Source organism: Opisthocomus hoazin, chromosome 2 (genome assembly GCF_030867145.1).
Source record: "Opisthocomus hoazin isolate bOpiHoa1 chromosome 2, bOpiHoa1.hap1, whole genome shotgun sequence".
NCBI classification, from domain to species: Eukaryota; Metazoa; Chordata; class Aves; order Opisthocomiformes; family Opisthocomidae; genus Opisthocomus; species Opisthocomus hoazin.
In genome coordinates, this window is record NC_134415.1 from 129,808,160 (window position 1) to 129,826,695 (window position 18,536).

General features: G+C 41.9%; 1 protein-coding gene across 1 annotated transcript in view; it reads right to left on the reverse strand.

Moving 5' to 3' along the window:
• MSRA (methionine sulfoxide reductase A) overlaps positions 1-18,536 on the reverse strand; it is a 317,905-nt gene that overhangs the window by 227,533 nt on the left and 71,836 nt on the right. The gene's annotated exons all lie outside the window — the stretch shown is intronic.

Sequence of the window (18,536 nt, forward strand, 5' to 3'; positions counted from 1 at the left end):
TCCCTGCTCACTGCAGGGGGGTTGGGCTAGATGACCTCTAAAGCTCTCTTCCAACCCAAAGCCTTCTATGAGTCTACGATTCTAACTCTGTAAGGGCAAATCTGAAGGTACAAAGGTAAGTCACCAGTAACACAAACATATCATTTATTTCATCACTGCAGTGGCATGACAGCAAAGAGAAAAGGGAGCAGAAAAAAGACAGAAGTGAAAAGTTATCCTGATCTCGTATCATGCACTGAAAAAGAAAGGGGGGGTGACAGTTTGGCTGACAGCTTCTGAGATGTCACAGTTCAACAGCAAGTCAGCGGGGAGTAAAAAAAGGAACAAAAATAAGAACTATGAGCATGAAGAGAGGTTACGTGAGTTCCATCTTCTTCCCTCCTCCCTCTTCATCCAAGCCAGATATTATTCATGAATTTCACTAAAAGCAGTACATGAACAGGTAAGGGAAATATAAGAAAGGATTCTCATGGAGAAGTGAGGACGAGGAAACTTTCGTATATTGACCGTAAATTTGGACCAAGGAAGCAGCACTTCCAAACACAGCACTTTCAGACACTAATAAGAAAGGATTAATAACGACAAAATGACATTCTGACTACAGTGGACTGAGGGGAGAAAAGATCTTGACACAGTTCATGGTAGCAGGAAAAACGCCAAGCCATTTAATTTAGAGCTAGATTATGCCACCTTCCCCTTACGCTATTCCACAAACAGTAGAGCTAAGATAAGGGCAAAGAACTACTCACACTGCGAAGGGTGACTTGATTTATTTTAAAATTCTGGGAGGTTTCCAAATCTGAAATAGGCTGTCAGCTTGTTGATAAATTATAGAACGTGACAAGCAGTATTTGGGTTGGGAACTGTTCTCAAAAAAACCTTCGCGTTTAAACTCTCTCCCTCCTTTTCACTAATCTACAGCACCATTACTACAGGCATACAAAGGTTGTCAGAAGCTTCCTTCAGGGCCATCACTTCAGCTATCAGCCAAAAGAGTAGCTCAAAAGCAATTCAAGGCGCTCTCAGAAGCCTCCAAGTGTTTTGGATTCCCTTCCATTTAGGATTATTCTTTTTTAAAGTCCATTGATCGTTTGCTTATCACCTCTAGCACATTCAGATGAGTGCAGAATTAGCTCTCCTCACGCAACAGAAAATGGAGATCAACTGGTAAACTCATATCCACCCTGTTCAGAAACAGCAGTCACATCCAAGAGGCTGGGTACGGGGGACAGAACCTTCGAGAAGACACACTGCCAGATGGAAGTGAGAAAGTGGCCAGAATCATGAACTCAAATTATTTGCCGCGGACAACTGTTCTTCAGTGTTAATTCAGCATTTGGGCAAGATGCTCGGTGGCTCAGTGCCAAATTCAAGCATCAGCAAAGATGCCACTCTGCACCCCTGTGTGCAGGATTCAAAAGAGCCAAGAGTCTCATGCTACTGGCATCTGTAGTTACAAAATTGTTGTAAATTTAATAGAGTAAAACAGGCAAAAAAATGCAAGGAAGTTACTGTACTCCTGTGACACATTCAAGTACTTAAATATAGCTAATGCTATGTTAGATGCCTAAGGTATCTGAGACATCCTGCACTGAATGGTAGAAGAGGAGTGACGTCTTTATAGTGATGTCATGGTTATTCTGGCTCACTGTACACATACAAATTTTATATTCCCAGCACCAAAAAGCCTCTAGAAAGAGGCCGGGTTTACTGAAGAAAAGCAGAGCAAAGAGGCAGTATTGAAAGCACCAATTTAATAATATTCAAGCTCAAGAAAACAGACCATGAATGAATGAAGTCATGCTTAGAAAGATTCATAAATCTGAAACCATGAGGTCATCTAGATTGAGTAATTTGCAGACCATTGCATTATATTCCTCTCTTCACAGTCTTCCCTCTATTAACCCAGCAGCATACCCATACTACCATCGAAACGGCATCCATCCACCTTACCAAGGAGACGTCCACAGGTAGAGTTAGGACTGATGAAGGAGGAGGGCAGAATCAAGAATCACAGAATGGTCGCGGTTGGAAGGGACCTCTGTGGGTCACCCAGCCCAACGCCCTGCCGAAGCAGGGTCACCCAGAGCAGGCTGCACAGCACCACGGCCAGGCGGGTCTTGAATATCTCTAGAGAAGGAGACTCCACAGCCCCTCTGGGCAGCCTGGGCCAGGGCTCCGTCACCCTCAGAGGGAAGAAGTTCTTCCTCAGGTTCAGCTGGAACTTCCCAGGCTTCAGTTTGTGCCCATTGCCCCTTGTCCTGTCACTGGGCACCACTGAAAAGAGTCTGGCCCCGTCCTCCTGACACCCACCCTGCAGATATTTAGAGGCATTTCGAAGGTCCCCTCTCAGCCTTCTCTTCTCCAGGCTGAACAAGCCCAGCTCCCTCAGCCTCTCCTCGGAGGAGAGATGCTCCAGTCCCCTCATCATCCTCGTAGCCCTCCGATGGACTCTCTCCAGTAGCTCCTCATCTTTCTTGAACTGGGGAGCCCAGAACTGGACACAGCACTGCAGATGGGGCCTCACTAGGGCAGAGTAGAGGGGAAGGCAAAGTGTGGACAGATGGCGAAGTGAAGGAGCAGCTGGGAATGGACAGGACTCATCACGTTATCATAAAGAAATCACATTACTGCCAGCAAGGAACCACTCTGGGCAGCAAAAGGAGGAAGGTAAAAAAATCCCTCTAACCTTTCCCTCATACTCCCCAGCAAAACTGCTGTACCAGAAATAGATTGTGCCCTGAGAACTTGTGGGCTTGCAGAGACCTGCAGCGCTCACAACCTAGGTCAGAGGAAAAGCAACAAAATAGAGCCGTTCATATTTGTGCTTGATTAGTGGTTTTGATGTTCAAATCAGTATTAAATGTTAATGACTTAATCAGCAACGGAAAGAGATATAATTTGAATTAGTGATAGTTCTTGACGAGGAAAAAAATTTAATACAGGGAAATTAAGTGACTTAAGTAAAGAAGTCACAGTAGTTACAATCGTGGATTGAAACTGTGTGCACTCTAAATATGTTAAAGTCAGATTCATAAGATCTGGATTCAGCCCTTAAACTTGTCACAGGCTTCCTGAACTGGGAAAGAAAATTATGCCCCGTTCAACACTTTAAGTTAGGGACAATATTTCAGAAGCATGTGAGACAAAAGCCCTGAAAAACAGAGGGCCAGACTTGCAAAACTCAGAAATCGACATCAATAAGCTACACACCCTAGGCTTGCACGCGGGAACGGAACCAAGGCATTTCTCCACCCTGGCTGAACTCCATTACAAAGCCCATATACTTGATGTATAAAACAGACTCCAGCCAAACTCATTTATAGCATAATAAATCCCAAGGCAGTTATTGGGGGTGGAGAAATACGGTCACAATAGGTACTGCTGCTGCGTTCCTTCATCACGTGTAACCCATGTTAATGCCCAGGTTCTCAGCTGGGTGAAGGACACAGAAGAACAAACAGGCTCTCAGGGGTCAGAGGCACTCTCATGAGCGCTGCTCGGCATGCAGGCATCCTGCATCGGAGAGAGCCGATCTCAGAACACGCTCCTGAGAAAAGCTAGGCTGAGATTTGGGACAGAGGAAAACCTAGGAACCCACTATATTTATGCCTAAGCAGCACTTACTCCGCAGAAACGTGCTCTGAACTGCACACTACTGCAAATTAATCACCCCAGAAGATCTCGTTCCACTGTCTCATCTACCAGGAAAAGCTGCACCACAGGAGTAGTATTTTGCAGAATGAAGGTCTATATTTGCTGACCAAAATTCAAACTAGGATCAACTAGCAAAATATTAGAAATCACTCTGAGAAATCAGCATCATTCATTACAGGGAAAATATGAAAACAATGACCATGATTTTTTCAATTAGAAACTCAGCATGTTAGCTGCCGTGTGTTAATGCACTTATAATTAAGCTTGCCCATTGCTCACAGTAGATTTGTTTCACATTGCCTATAATACTGCCAGACTTGCACTGCTAGAAGAAAATATTCCTATACCAATGTCTGTATCTATTCAATTTTCATAAATTCCAGACAACTTTAATTCAGCCACTTGTCAAAACCATTTTAAGATAAAAATGCAATGTTTTACCCACGATTAAAATAAAAATCTTTGCAACCTTTTAATTAAAGAGTTCCAGTTCCCTCCCTGTTTTGAAATAGGAATTCGAATGTCGATCTTGGCTTGCTCAGGATAACAACTCTTCCTTTGGACTTCTCAGTCTGGACTACTCACCTGGACTACTGCGTTCAGCTCTGGAGCCCTCAGCACAAGAAGGACATGGAACTGTTGGAGAGGGTCCAAAGGAGGGCTACAAAAATGATCCGAGGTCTGGAGCACCTCTCCTATGAGGACAGGCTGAGAGAGTTGGGCTTGTTCAGTCTGGAGAAGAGAAGGCTGCGGGGAGACCTGATTGCAGCCTTTCAGTACTTAAAGGGAGCCTATAGGAAAGATGGGGACAATCTTTTTAGTAGAGACAACAGTGACAGGACGAGGGGTAATGGTTTTAAACTAAAACAGGGTAGGTTTAGGCTGGATATAAGGAAGAAATTCTTTACAATGAGGGTGGTGAAACACTGGAATGGGTTGCCCAGAGAGGCAGTGGAGGCCCCATCCCTGGAAACATTCAAGACCAGGTTGGACAGGGCTCTGAGCACCCTGATCTAGTTAGCGGTGTCCCTGCTCGCTGCAGGGGGGGTTGGACTAGATGACCTCTAGGGGTCCCTTCTGACCCAAAACTTTCTATGATTTCTATCATTTCTATGAATTTAAAGCAGAAGCCTCAAAGCTCATTGCTTTCCTCGGTCAAAGGAAAACCCCCTATCAGTCTGTTCTATCCCAGTGAAGTGATGGATGCCCACAGTACACAATGATCTAATACCTCTCCCAATTATTTCATTTGGCTTTCCTAAGCACATGTGGCTTTCCCTGAACCTGCCCTCCTTTTACCTCACCTCCATCAACATCAAGTATGAGCTTCAGGTATTGCCTGGGCTTGATTTTAAAACACAATATTAGCACAAGTTAGACAGCAAACATTTGTCCAAGACATTGTCAATTCCTAACACAGGCAATACAGTTTATCTGTGCAACAAACTGGCAGGGTACCAGCGGAAATTAAATGGTGGGGGACAACTAGGCTACCACTTGGCAAATTCAGGTCACGGCTGCAGTGGTGGACTTATCACCCACCTCTGGCACACATCACTTGCACTTATTCCCTCACACGTGTTAGTATCTCACCTTAAATCCCAGAAACATCCACCTCGACAACCTAACGTGGAAGATTTTAAAAAACCAAAACTCGTAAGAGAAGGAAGATAAACAAGTTTCAGTTTTAAGCTGATGAAAAATTCTTGCCTTAGTAAGGACTATGTAATTGAGTACAAATAGCTTTAGAATGAATTTTATTATAACAGTTTGCTATGACCTTTGCAGTTTCTCTACGTTATTTTTCAAAAGGAAAAGACGCACCGGTAACACTTCCCAGAGCTTCAGTGAAGGTTGTTCTGTAATGGTTTGTTTCATTTTGGTTTTAATTTGTAAAAAGGTTCAATTCTTTGTACACTGTAAATCAAATTAAGGCCTGCCTGGGGACTCATCACCCCAAGCATCTAATGAAGAAAATACATCAGGGCTGATGCAAATTTATTGGATGATTTCTGCACAAAGGAAACAACAAAATAGCCAAGAAGAACCACATATTAATGAGGAAACAGATGATATTTAATTAAATAAATATTCTCGGCAGTGCTCCAAGGAATGGAATTATAGGGGTGTCAGACAAATTTTGAAGCAGGTTACTAAGATTTAAACTACATTGCTCATTGTTTTTCTTTCTACTTACAGAGTGAACCTACCGAAAAGACAAACAGTTCTTAGAAATCAGGCATCTACAGGCAGAGTAATATCAGACATTCTCTGCTGATGTTCAATTAAGCATTTTCTCAAAAAAAATCTATTTTTGTTAACTTTATATTTATGCTTATTACAAGTATTTTCATTCCTTCCATAAAAATATTTAATCGAGTTAATTTTACAATATTAATGTAATCTTAAATATTGCACTGAAAATACGTTAGAGAATTTTAAGAACTACCTATTTGGAAGGCAATTTATGGGGGGCTTTGATTAACAGGCATCCTTTTAAGTATTTTAGGAATAGCACAGCAATCTAACACATTGACAAAGAACTCAAGTTGTGACGTAGGCGAGACAGAAGACTTCTTTTCTGTTCCACCTGACTATGGCTGAGTCTTGCGACTGAGAGGTCAGAAATACAGACCCATGCAAAGGTTCCTTGGAGTGAACCTGCACAAAGGAAACGGAAATTCTGTCAGTCCTCCTGAGTATCTGGTTTGCCCTTGGACCCTCAACAGCAAAAGGCTGTAGCGGAATCAGGGTCTCCATAAAACAACAAAATATTTAGTATTATTAGTATATATGGAGCTTCTTTATGTTTACTGGAGTTTTTTGGCTATAGTTTTATTTTAATTAGCGAGATGGAGGGGGAAAGAAAGCTTTACCCATTGACTAAAACGGCTGTCCTCATTAAGTATAGTGGGGTTTTAGTCATGGACTTCACTTTAATCCTACTTTATTCTAAAAGTAAAACGAATAAAAGCACGATACTATTTCTACTGAATTTTGACTGTATGCCTATACCATTTGGTTTCTCAAATCCCTTCCAAATCATAAATAGCATTGACCATCAGTAACGGCTGAATAGCTACAGAGTCAGTCGTGACTCTCTTGGCGGCCAATCACATAAGTAAATTGGCGTCTTTAGTGCAAGGAACATTTCAAGAAATTCTCCAAAATGCATATATGCTAGTTTTACTCACACTTGCTTACACATGTCTCATAGGGAAATCAGTAATGGCTCCCATTTTCTTTTAACTGAGTTTCTAGCTGGAATCAAAATGAACTCGTCACCCAAGATCACTCTTTAACATTTCCAAGTACATGCTGACGGTCAGCGACACTATCAGCAAACCTGTATCTCCCAGAACTTCCGACTTCACGTGCAAACTGTGGCTACAAGGAACAAAGGCCACAAAGACAGAATCTGATTTTTCACATTCCTAAACCCAGTAGGTACGTTGGCAAGAGCAAGTAATTCCATTCCACTGAAATAAATCTGTAAACTTTAGCAGTTGTTGCTAAAGTCCCTACCTGTCTATTCCACGCAGTTCAAGATGTTATTTGGACTGGACATACTCTGATCCTCTGATTCCATGTGCCACTACTTCAGATTTTATATTCCAATACGGTGAGTTGGTTTAGTTTCCACCGAAAGGAGTCTTCGTGTATGCACCAAACCAAACCGATTCACAGAAAGGAGGGATAACTGGAGGATTCAGTTTAAAATGATGCTAATGCTGCAAAAAAATTTTAGCCATTCTTTTCTCCCCATTCATCCGATCTCCATTTAGCAAAAAATGAAAATCCACTTTTTATGCAGACGAGCAAAGTTTTAATATTAATTTCATCCCAAGCTGCTTACACGTCCATTAGCAGCTACAAACACAGACAAACATTAACAATTCCACAGTCTGCAAATAGTCTGTGGTTCAGTTCCATAAGGTAGTTTATTACCCTAAACAAATGGGAGTCGTGAAAAAGTCTTAGCAGAAAGCAGAAAAATCATATAGAGCTAATATTTGCAGGAAACACTACAAGGGTGTTTCTGTCACTTCCATTAAATTCTGTAATGGCCTATTCTTCACCACTACACTACCCACTTTTTTCTTTCCTGGGACTGTTATTGAGCTTTAATGATTTAGATGACAGGTTTGTCAGCAAATCAGCAATGTTTTGAAGCTCCCCAAAACCACAGTAATAACTCTGACTGCACTTTGAACTACAATACCACGTTAGTCCTCTTTTTGCAAGATTCGTGTTGATTAGTCCCCCCGACTAAAAAGAGAGCGAACTGCAGTCCATCATGCCCCTCAAAAATTTCTTACAGTGATATCTCAGTAGAGAAACAGACTCTGTGCATGCATGGCAGACAAAAGGAATATTCATCTTGGAAAAGTTATCAATAAGCGATCTAAAAAAAATGCAAAATCCAGTTTTCATTATTATTAATCACTGATACTGGGCACGCTCCTGCTGGGAGCTGAGCAATCTGGCTCTAAGCCATTAAAGCACTTACACAGTTGCTTATCTTCATGCACCAAAGTCAATATTACTATTCACATGCTCAAAGCTAAGCGTGTGTGAAAGAGCAGAACACTCACAGAATCACAGAATCACAGAATGGCAGGGGCTGGAAGGGACCTCTGTGGGTCATCTAGTCCAATCCCCTGCCAAAGCAGGGTCACCTAGAGAAGGCTGCACAGGACCACATCCAGGCGGGTCTTGAATATCTCCAGAGAAGGAGACTCCACAACCTCCCTGGGCAGCCTGTTCCCCAGACTGAACCCATCAGAAGAGCACAGTAACGGAAGATGGAAATATAAACATAAAATCCTAGGCCAGAATGTTCTACAGATTTAAATAATGCTCATTCTGAAATAGCCCTGTTCCTCCAAGATTTGCTCCATTTCATCAGGTTGACAGCATGACAGCACGTATGCGTCCAACAGAGGAGAAAGATTTGAGGATTACAACTCAAATATTATCTTATAATATTTATCTCTATACCTTACAGAACTATTCAATGCTAGGGACTCAGTTCACGCCTGGTGTAACTCTGGCTGACACCAAAGAGTTGTGGCAGAGCCGCAATGCGAGCCTTGCGATTGGGGGAGCGTGTGCTCCTCCCGTCGGTGTTGCCAGACTTCGGGATGTTCAGCTTTCGTAAACCTCCATTAAAGAGCCTTTATGAACTACTGTTGAGGTTTCCATAGAAACAGCAGATCATAATTTCTGGGAGAATATAAAACCTTTTTTCAACACATTTGATAGTCATTTTCTCCAAATGACCTCCAGGTAATTAATGTGATCGTTTGACCCCTGCTTTAACGTTATTTTCTAAGAAACAAGCTGTATCGCTCCTTCAAAAATCTGAATGCACTGTTTGTACCAGGCAAAAACAGACCTTGGAAGTCTGGGATGGACTCAAGCAGGGATTGTATATGCGGCCAGTTCATGTTTCTGCTGCTTTTACCAGATCCCTCTGACTTTGTGGAAGATTGCATACGGGTGTGCGACCTCTGTGCCTCTGCAAAATTCGCAGTCAGAAACCTGCGCAGTGCAAGCAGATAAAACCCGAGCTGTCCGTCTGTCGACATCCCACTGAGAATCCCTGTTCTCGAAACTTGACAATTTCTTGCGGGATTTGCACGCAACATGAAACGCTTCTGATGAGGTTGCAGCGCTCGCTTCCTCACTCTGAGCAACGCGACCTTTCTGGAAGCGCCGACGGCACTGCGAGGAGAACAGACCATGCAGAATTCTACGTTATTTTCACAGGATGAAAAGAAAATGAAATCAAACAAGGTTTTACTTTCACCCCACATAATTGATTGAGATGACTAATTTCTATTTACTTCAAGAATTATTAGAATTTGATTCTGACAGTGGTATTAGACATTCATAATTTTGGAAAAATGCTCTCAAACTTTGGAATTTCACTTGAGAAATCTATGGTAGAAAACCTTCTCTGGTTATATTTATCCTATATTTTCTTTTATCCTGAGCTACTCTCTCTAATTACAGGAGTGCATCATCCATCCTTCCATCCTTCCTTCCTTCCTTCCTTCCTTCCTTCCTTCCTTCCTTCCTTCCTTCCTTCCTTCCTTCCTTCCTTCCTTCCTTCCTTCCTTCCTTCCTTCCTTCCTTCCTTCCTTTTTCTTGCTTTCTTTCTCTCTCTATCTTTCTTTCTCTTTCTTTCTCTCTCTCTTTCTTTCTTTCTTTTTCTGTCTCCTTCTCTGGAGATATTCAAGACGCGGCTGAACAAGGTCCTCTACAGCCTACTGTAGGTAACCCTGCTTCGGCAGGAGGGTTGGACTGGATGACCCACAGAGGTCCCTTCCAACCCCGACCATTCCGTGATTCTGTGATTCTGTGATTCTGTGATCTCTCTCTTTCTCTTTCTTTCTCTCTCTTTCTCTCTCTTTCTCTCTTTCTTTCTCTCTCTTTTTTCTCTCTTTCTTTCTTTCTTTCTTCTCTCTCTTTCTCTTTCTTTCTTTCTTTCTTTCTTTCTTTCTTTCTTTCTTTCTTTCTCTTTCTTTCTTTCTTTCTTTCCATCTTTCTTTCCATCTTTCTTTCTTTCTTTCTTTCCTTCTTTCTCTCTTTCTTTCTTTCTCTCTTTCTCTCTTTCTCTCTCTGTCTCTCCTTCATTGTTTTCAATATTACGGTTTTGTTCTCCTTTCCCAGCCAAGCTCTTTTGGCCTGGCAATACTCCGTTTGCTTACAGCTCTGTACTTGTCATTTTCTCCGTATTTTTGTTTCCACAGGAAGATTTCATGGATCTTCTCTCGGTTTTCGGAGATTCATTTCCTAGTTCCACACTTTCAATTTTTTTTAGAGTTTTACACAGAATGGCACCTTTATTCAAAAATGAGTAAGTGTAAAAAAAAATCAAACGAAAGGATGCTGTTTGCTGTATCAAAAATTTGGAAGTCATGTCTAGAAGGGATTATTTGCATACGCTCATCAATATATGAAAATTACCAGCTGATTAAAAGTATCACGGAAAACATATCAATCAGAGTGCCTCCTCAAGCAACCTGGACTATTTCATATATTTATTTAGATGTATATATTGAAGTACAAAATAGACATCACTGTTTCTGAGAGCATTCAAACGAGCAGAGCAGCAAGCTCTCTCCTGAGTCAGCTCCTCAAATGGTTCAGTTCACATGGAAGCTTATTTTTTGTTGGGTTCTGTTACTATTGGAAACGCTGCTGTTCTCAAGGACAGCATTCAAAAATATACATATACCTGTTTGCCATGGATGATGGACACTTTCTATCTAGAAGGAATTCTCTTTAAATGCTTAGTAGGAATAGGACTGCTATGGGTTTGCTCCAAGAGATGGCTACTTCTTGCATAAACTCTTGATGACCTCCTTCCATAATCTGTCTTTACTGAGGAGACTTTCCTTTTCATATGTCTGTATTTATAAGAAATAAAACCCTATTTGTATACAAAAGCTACTGAAAAATGTATTTTAGATCATCTAGTGATAATCTCTTCCAGCAACAAACCATAGGTGCAGTGGATTAAGAATACCGCAAAGGCACAGCTTTAGACTAATTTTAGGGCACTTAAAGAGTACTCCTTTGGGAACAGGACACTTGGGTTCTCTTCCGTGTTACAGTGAATATTTATTTATAAAATGGATAAAGGGTCAAAGGCATTACGTGAAAAAATGTGTTTCCTTCACATCTTGGTGATCAAGGGAATCTCTCAGAATGTGAGGGAAGATCATTTAAAATCCTGTTAGTCAAAGGAGGGAGTTGAAAGCTGGATTTCTTCACATGGATTTCTTGGCTAGGGGTTGACCTGCTCGAGAGCACCTCTGTGGAGAGGGACCTGGGAGTGTTGGAGGACAACAAGTTGATCACGAGCCAGCAGTGTGCCCTGGTTGCCAAGAAGGCAAATGGTCTCCTGGGGTCCATTAAGAAGAGTGTGGCCAGCAGCTCGAGGGAGGTTCTCCTTCCCCTCTATTCTGCCCTGGTGAGGCCCCATCTGGAATAGTGTGTCCAGTGCTGGGCTCCCCAGTTCAAGAAAGATGACAAACTACTGAAGCCTGGGAAGTTCCAGCTGAACCCTTTAGAAAGATGAAGAGCTACTGGAGATGAAGAGCTACTGGAGAGAGTCCAGCGGAGGGCTACGAGGATGGTGAGGGGACTGGAGCATCTCCCCTATGAGGAGAGGTTAAGGGAACTGGGCTTGTTCAGCCTGAAGAAGAGAAGGCTGCGAGGGGACCTTATAAATGCCTACAAATATCTGAAGGGTGGGTGTCAGGAGGATGGGGCCAAGCTCTTTTCAGTGGTGCCCAGTGACAGGACAAGGGGCAACGGGCACAAACTGAGGCACAGGAAGTTCCGTCTGAACATGAGGAAGAACTTCTTCCCTCTGAGGGTGACGGAGCACTGGAACAGGCTGCCCAGGGAGGTTGTGGAGTCTCCTTCTCTGGAGATATTCAAGACCCGCCTGGACAAGGTCCTGTGCAGCCTGCTGTAGGTGACCCTGCTTCGGCCGGGGGGTTGGACTAGATGACTCACAGAGGTCCCTTCCAACCCCTGCTATTCTATAATTCTGTGATTCTGTGTGATTCTGTGAACCCGAGGAAGAACTTCTTCCCTCTGAGGGTGACGGAGCCCTGGCACAGGCTGCCCAGGGAGGTTGTGGAGTCTCCTTCTCTGGAGATAATCAAGACCCGCCTGGACGCGGTCCTGTGCAGCCTGCCCTGGGTGACCCTGCTTCGGCAGGGCGGTTGGACTGGATGATCCCCAGAGGTCCCTTCCATCCCCAAACATTCTGTGATTCTGCAGTTTCTCACATCTGGTGAGAGCATCCATGTCCTTAAACTCACGAGGAAAGTTCAGCGTCTTCTTGCTTCATACCTTCCTAGAGGCGCCCCAAATAGAAACAGTCAGTTTTAAACCAAAGGATTTGATTTCCCTTGTTTCCTTTGTTTTCAACAGGAAAATTCTAAATTATGTCATGAAGAATTTTTTCAACTCAGATTTGTTAATGAGCCAGAAGATTCAATTAGTTACACAGTTCTATTTCCAGGTCCTTTCTACCTACGACACGTCCAGGACAAGGCAGGGAAAGCCATCACCTGCCCCGCAAGCAGCACGCCCAAAGCAGCCGTGTACGTTACCAGTGGGTGGGCAGCTCTCTGGGATGCGCTGACAGCACGGATTAAATCTCCAGTGAGTCTAACGAGAGCGGAGGCTGCACTTACAGACATCTAAATCCAGGTGTATTCACTTTGAACTGAATCCAGTCCCTGATGCGCGTTTTTATCTCTCGGCTGCTCTTCAGATTTTTTGCAGTTCTTCTCCCCACCTATTTCCCATCTATTGTTGTATGGATCAAGTAGATATAATGTTCTCACTATTCATTTTTACACTAATCACTTCAGGAAGAAATTTGTAAAGTGCCCATTTTCCATTTGATTTTGAGAGCTACGTATTTAACTACCTTTTGTCTATTTAAAGACATCCACTGCAGTTTAGAAGTAAAATAATATGAATGCAACAATAGGGATACTGATACAAATTATTATTATCCAATCATTTTCCAAAGAGAAAATTATGATATTTTAAGTGTCCAAATAATCATTCAACACACAAATCTTACTTTACTCAGAGAAAAGATCCTACACACAAACATCTTCATTCTGTTTACAATCCACCACCTCATGCTTTTCTGCCCTCATCTTTTCTAACACATTAAAATATTCAATCGGCCCTTCCAAAAGGCAATGACAGAAAACAAATTATAAAAAAAAGACAGATTTGGCAATGTCATCTTGAGGCCCCTCTAGAACTGGGACTCACTCAGCCAGCCATTATGTATCTATATGTACTTATACACACGCACACATCTATACACACACAGAAAGAGATTAAGTCCATATCTGTAACAAGAAAATGTTGACAAATGGCAGAAAATTACCATTATTTCTTGATAGCATGTTTCAGAGATCATTTGATATGATCACGATGAACATGATTACTTCACGGGTTTTTACATACTTGAATATGATGTAATGTATCAACACATTAATTGAAATTTTGGTCACAATTAGCATGTATTAAATTCCTGATTAGTTGCATGCATTTAAAGCACTTTAATTGGTTTGTTTCCATTGATATAATGTAATGTGTTTTAAACTATGTAATTTAGAGGTGTGTATTTAGTTATCATTGATTAGCTAATCAATAGTATTGTCACAAGTGTATGAATGCTGGGTTAATTATGTCTGAAACTCACACTTCTCAGGAAATAAGTGATATAACAATTCTCCCTCTGGCTGTGTTTGCACATCATTTGCTTCTTTTATTAAGTCAGTCATGCGGATACTAACATGAGTTCGCATTCCCTCGCTTTTTTGGAAAGCACTCGAAACGTCTAAGAGATCTACTCCTCTGATTAACTTCTTTTAAACTTGTAACTCCAGTGACTTAGAAGAAGTACTCCTACGAAACATTTACAACACATTCAACCCAGCAAAATTAAAAATTCAGACACCACAGACAGGGAAACTAGCACTCTCTCTACTTACAAATTCTATTTTGATTTTTTAGCAGTAGTTTGCGAGATCTTTATTCAAACTGAGCAACATTTGGCACCTACTGTCATCAAGAGCAACACTGTCGTTGGCTTCTGCGTGGCTAAAGTGGCTGCATTGCCGTTACTGAGGGGGACTTTCGTTTCAAACAGGTCAGTAGAACTAATCCATGAAAAACATGGTACACCAAGAAATACCACTTAGCCCTTGAATAAATATTTTTATATTTTAAATTTGTTTATATTTACTTTATTTATTTATATTTCATTTTTAATTATATATTTTACATATTTTAGACTTACATTTGAAATAATTAAATGTTTGTTAAGACCTACTATGTATTTTTGTATTTGTTATCCGAGTTCATCCTGCCATTTAAAATCCAAAATTGTTTTCTTCTGTAAATTTGTACTTTTCCATTTAGTAAGCTTGCTTTTTCCTCTGATTTTAACAGAACTGAAATTTCATTTGTTTAACAGTAACTTCAACTGTTTGAGCTCTGTGTCATTTCAAGACTTTCTTATACACCAATTTCCTAACTGTGAGAGACATATTTCTTGTTAAACTGATACAGTGACAATACAATGTGGTTTTTGAGGTTGTACCAAAACGCCAGCAAGAATTCACTCTAATGGACACAGAAGGTGTATTTCAGAACTACCAAGTTCACTTTGCAAATCTCAGGCATAGTGGAGAACCAAACCACGCTGCGTTATGTTCATTTTTCCCATGGCTCCCATGTCATAGCCAGTACAGAAGTGATTACCAAGCTATGAGTTATAACCAAAGAACATATTCAATGTTCCTCAAAACCACCACAGTAAATTTCATGGCATCGAGTTTAATGCTTTGGCCTCACAGTCATATCACAGGCCAAGACAGCTTAGAAATTGCAAAATAATTATTACCCAATGCTGGATATGTCTCCAGTGGGACATCACACGGGTACATCAATTCATCTGACCACCAAGGGCTTTTTGCGAGTCACATAATGAGGCAAGGGCTGAAGCGGTTTTGGTTCATTCCAAGTCATCAGGAGACTCACACTAAAGTTCACGTTCTCCCCCCGTGGCCCAGGGTAGTGCAGCTGAGCCTCATGCTTGGTCTAGGCTAAGACTTTGCAGGGAGTTCGTTAGCTGATCATGGACAGAGCATCTCACCACTTTACTAGAAAGATTTAGTGATGAGTCACAGAATCACAGAATCACAGAATCACAGAATCACAGAATCACAGAATCACAGAATGGTAGGGGTTGGAAGGGACCTCTGTGGGTCATCTAGTCCAACGACCCTGCTGAAGAGTCCCTGCTCACAGGGAGCATTGGACACAGGTGGTCATAACAGCTTGGACCTCCACCTCAGCTTACACTCCCTTTTTCTCCCTTTCTTTCCATTAATCTCTGCACCTAGTACTGAAGCAACTGAAAGCATTTAAAACATGGAAATTAACAGTATCTGTTTTAGAAAGAGCTGTCTTTTGAATTGTCTTTTCGTCTCTATATGGAAACATTCAGGAAAGTCCAACCTACCGAAATAGCCCATGCTTTGGAACTTACTACCAACCATCAGGAGTACACATAAAGACAAACCCTAGCTAAATACAAACTAAAATGCAAGATGGTCAATATTCAGTACAAACATAAGAAAACCTACACTGGATCTGACCAAAGGCATAGCTGGGTCCCTTCCTCTGAGAGTGATTTAGATGTTGCCCAGAGAAGAGTGTAGCAGTAAAAGTACACTGTGGGATTTCCTTCTATATTCTCTAATTTCCAATTATCTTCACTAAGAGCCTCTCCTTGAAGGGATATTTATTAACAGCCTGTCGTGGATTTTTCTTCTCTGAATTTCTCTGAGCACCTTCTGAGCTCTTGTAAGCTCCTGGTATTCACAGCAGCCTTTGCCAACAAGCTCCACACAGGCTGCATGAGCCACTGAACCAAGAGATTCTCAACTTTCCAACAAAGTAAACCACGTTTTCTTCGAGTATGAAGAGGTCTCCAAAACATGAGATCTCACAAATGGCTTTTTAATGAATAAGCAAGGTATTTTGTTTCATTTGAGGGATATTTCAGATTGAATTAGTTGTAATTACCATGTCCCTCTGCAGCTGATGCAGTTATATTAATTGAAGTTGTAATACAGTGCTCAGCATTTCAAATTAGAAAGATAAAATGTCTAACACTCCAATAAGAACTTTCCGCATAGTATGTGCTGTCTAGCAAGTTCATGATGTTGAGGTATAAATCCTTACACGATGCTCCATTTGGCCATCTTGGGCGTCTCGCCCACTGCTTTGCCACTCGGAAAGAACACGGTCAGCTCAGGCTCGTGCAAGGAGAATTTTTGTGTATCACCACGCACAGCTCATGCTCTCTTCTTGCTGCTCTCGGTTGCCCCACTAAACCCAAATGAATCTCGACCCTTTCCAACCTCCAGGTCGATTGTTTCAAGAAGCAGTCTAGACAATTTTTCTTTATTATTTCCACTCCGCCTACACAGAGGTAGTTAAAACGATGTATCTGTGCCTAATAAAATGACCATCTCAGGAGCCACAGATACTAAAACATTTAAAGGTTAGGACGCCCACAGAATACAAAACGGAAGATTTTCAAACTAAGCGAGCAATGTGTACACACCATCAGAAACTGTAAACAGCAAAAATACAAGGCCGCTTGCCCTACCCATTATCTGCTAATCAGCATCCATCATCAGAGGACGCACGGTAGCCGAAACCGGCAACGCGCTATGAATTATGCAAACGACTAATGAAAAACTAGTAGAGTTTCAACTCGAAAACACAAACTTCCCAAGTGAACTCGAAGCCGCGTGAGGATGGATTAAATACGCGCAGATTCGCTTTCGAGACGTCTTTAGCGTGTTGCCAAAGAATGACATCTAACCGGAGCGTTCTGTGGAGTAACGCGCCAGCTTTGCCTCACCTCCCAGCTAATCAGACATTTCAGCAGATTATATTTACTTATGTCACTGTTTGTTTTTAACGGCTGATAACTGAAAGAGGCGACGGAGCGGTTGCCCAGAATTACATCATTCGTTTCTTGTAGATGAGCTCCCTTCCCCCTCCTGTGTCACTTGATTCTTGACTGAGCTCGAGCACTGAAAAATTAGACTTCATTTCAGTATGCTAATAGCAATCTATCCAAAACAATGTAATCAAGGCCTCATGTGCTCCTATAATTTCATTCTTGACATAAGTCTGACAGCTATTTATTGTTGGAGGGAACTGTGGGGAGGGGAAGAGAAAAATTCCTGTAATTTCCCCTCCCCCAACAAACACAACAGCTTTGCAGTTGGAAGCAGTATCTTTGTGAAAAGCACAAAATGGTAATAATCACGGGGTTTACATATGTCTTGTCTTAAGCAATCAAGGCAGAGAGTTAACGGAGAGGCACATTCAGATGTGCCAATTCCCAAACTGGCCACCTCTGATGAGCCAGCTGTGAGCTTCAATTGTCACATTATAATTTAGGCAAGGGGGGGGGGGGGGGGGAGAAAGCCATCCAGCTCCACACTGGATGAACATAATTATTCACAGCAGGATGCTGCAGAATTAATTTAGCCAATCAGAATTATAGTGGGGGCTGGGTATCGGCAGCAGCGAACGTGAAAAAGGAGAAAGGAGGGAGAGAGAAAATCAGGAAAGGGATCAAAAAAAAAAAAATTGTGACTAGCACCTTGCTAATATTTTGATTCTGCATCCCTCAGTGTACTTGGAATACAATGAAGTGAAAACAAAACTGTTACATGGATGTTCCTGGCTCAACGGGGCTGACTTCAAATTAGACCAGCTGTGAATTTGGTATGTGGGGAATAATTCAACAATCTGAGGGCTTTTGTGAAATATCCCATAAAATGCTACCTGGCTGTATCCTACCACATAATATACTACCAAATAAACATAAATCTGGGAACAGTGCTAGCAATCCCGCATCGTTCTGGCTTAGCACTTCGGAAATTCTGCCAAAAATCCACTTCAATAACAGAGGAGACCCGAAAATAATCCCCAGCCCAGCCTGTACTCAAATGACACTCTCCACATAATTTCATCTCGCAGTCGGTCACAAATTTTGGGTTGACCGCTTTCCGTCGGGCAAGAGAAAGGAGCTGACCAGGGGAGCGGCGAACCGGGGCTCTTCCATTAGAGGTCAGCAGTTTTAGACTCTGAAACAAGTATTTTGTTGAATGATTCCATTGAACTGATTGCCGGTGAACGCTGAGCAACACTGGTCATCGCTGTGCTTCCGCCTACAGCCCCCGCTGAGATGAAGGGGAAGTTCAGCATTCTCCTGTTTTTCAAGTTTT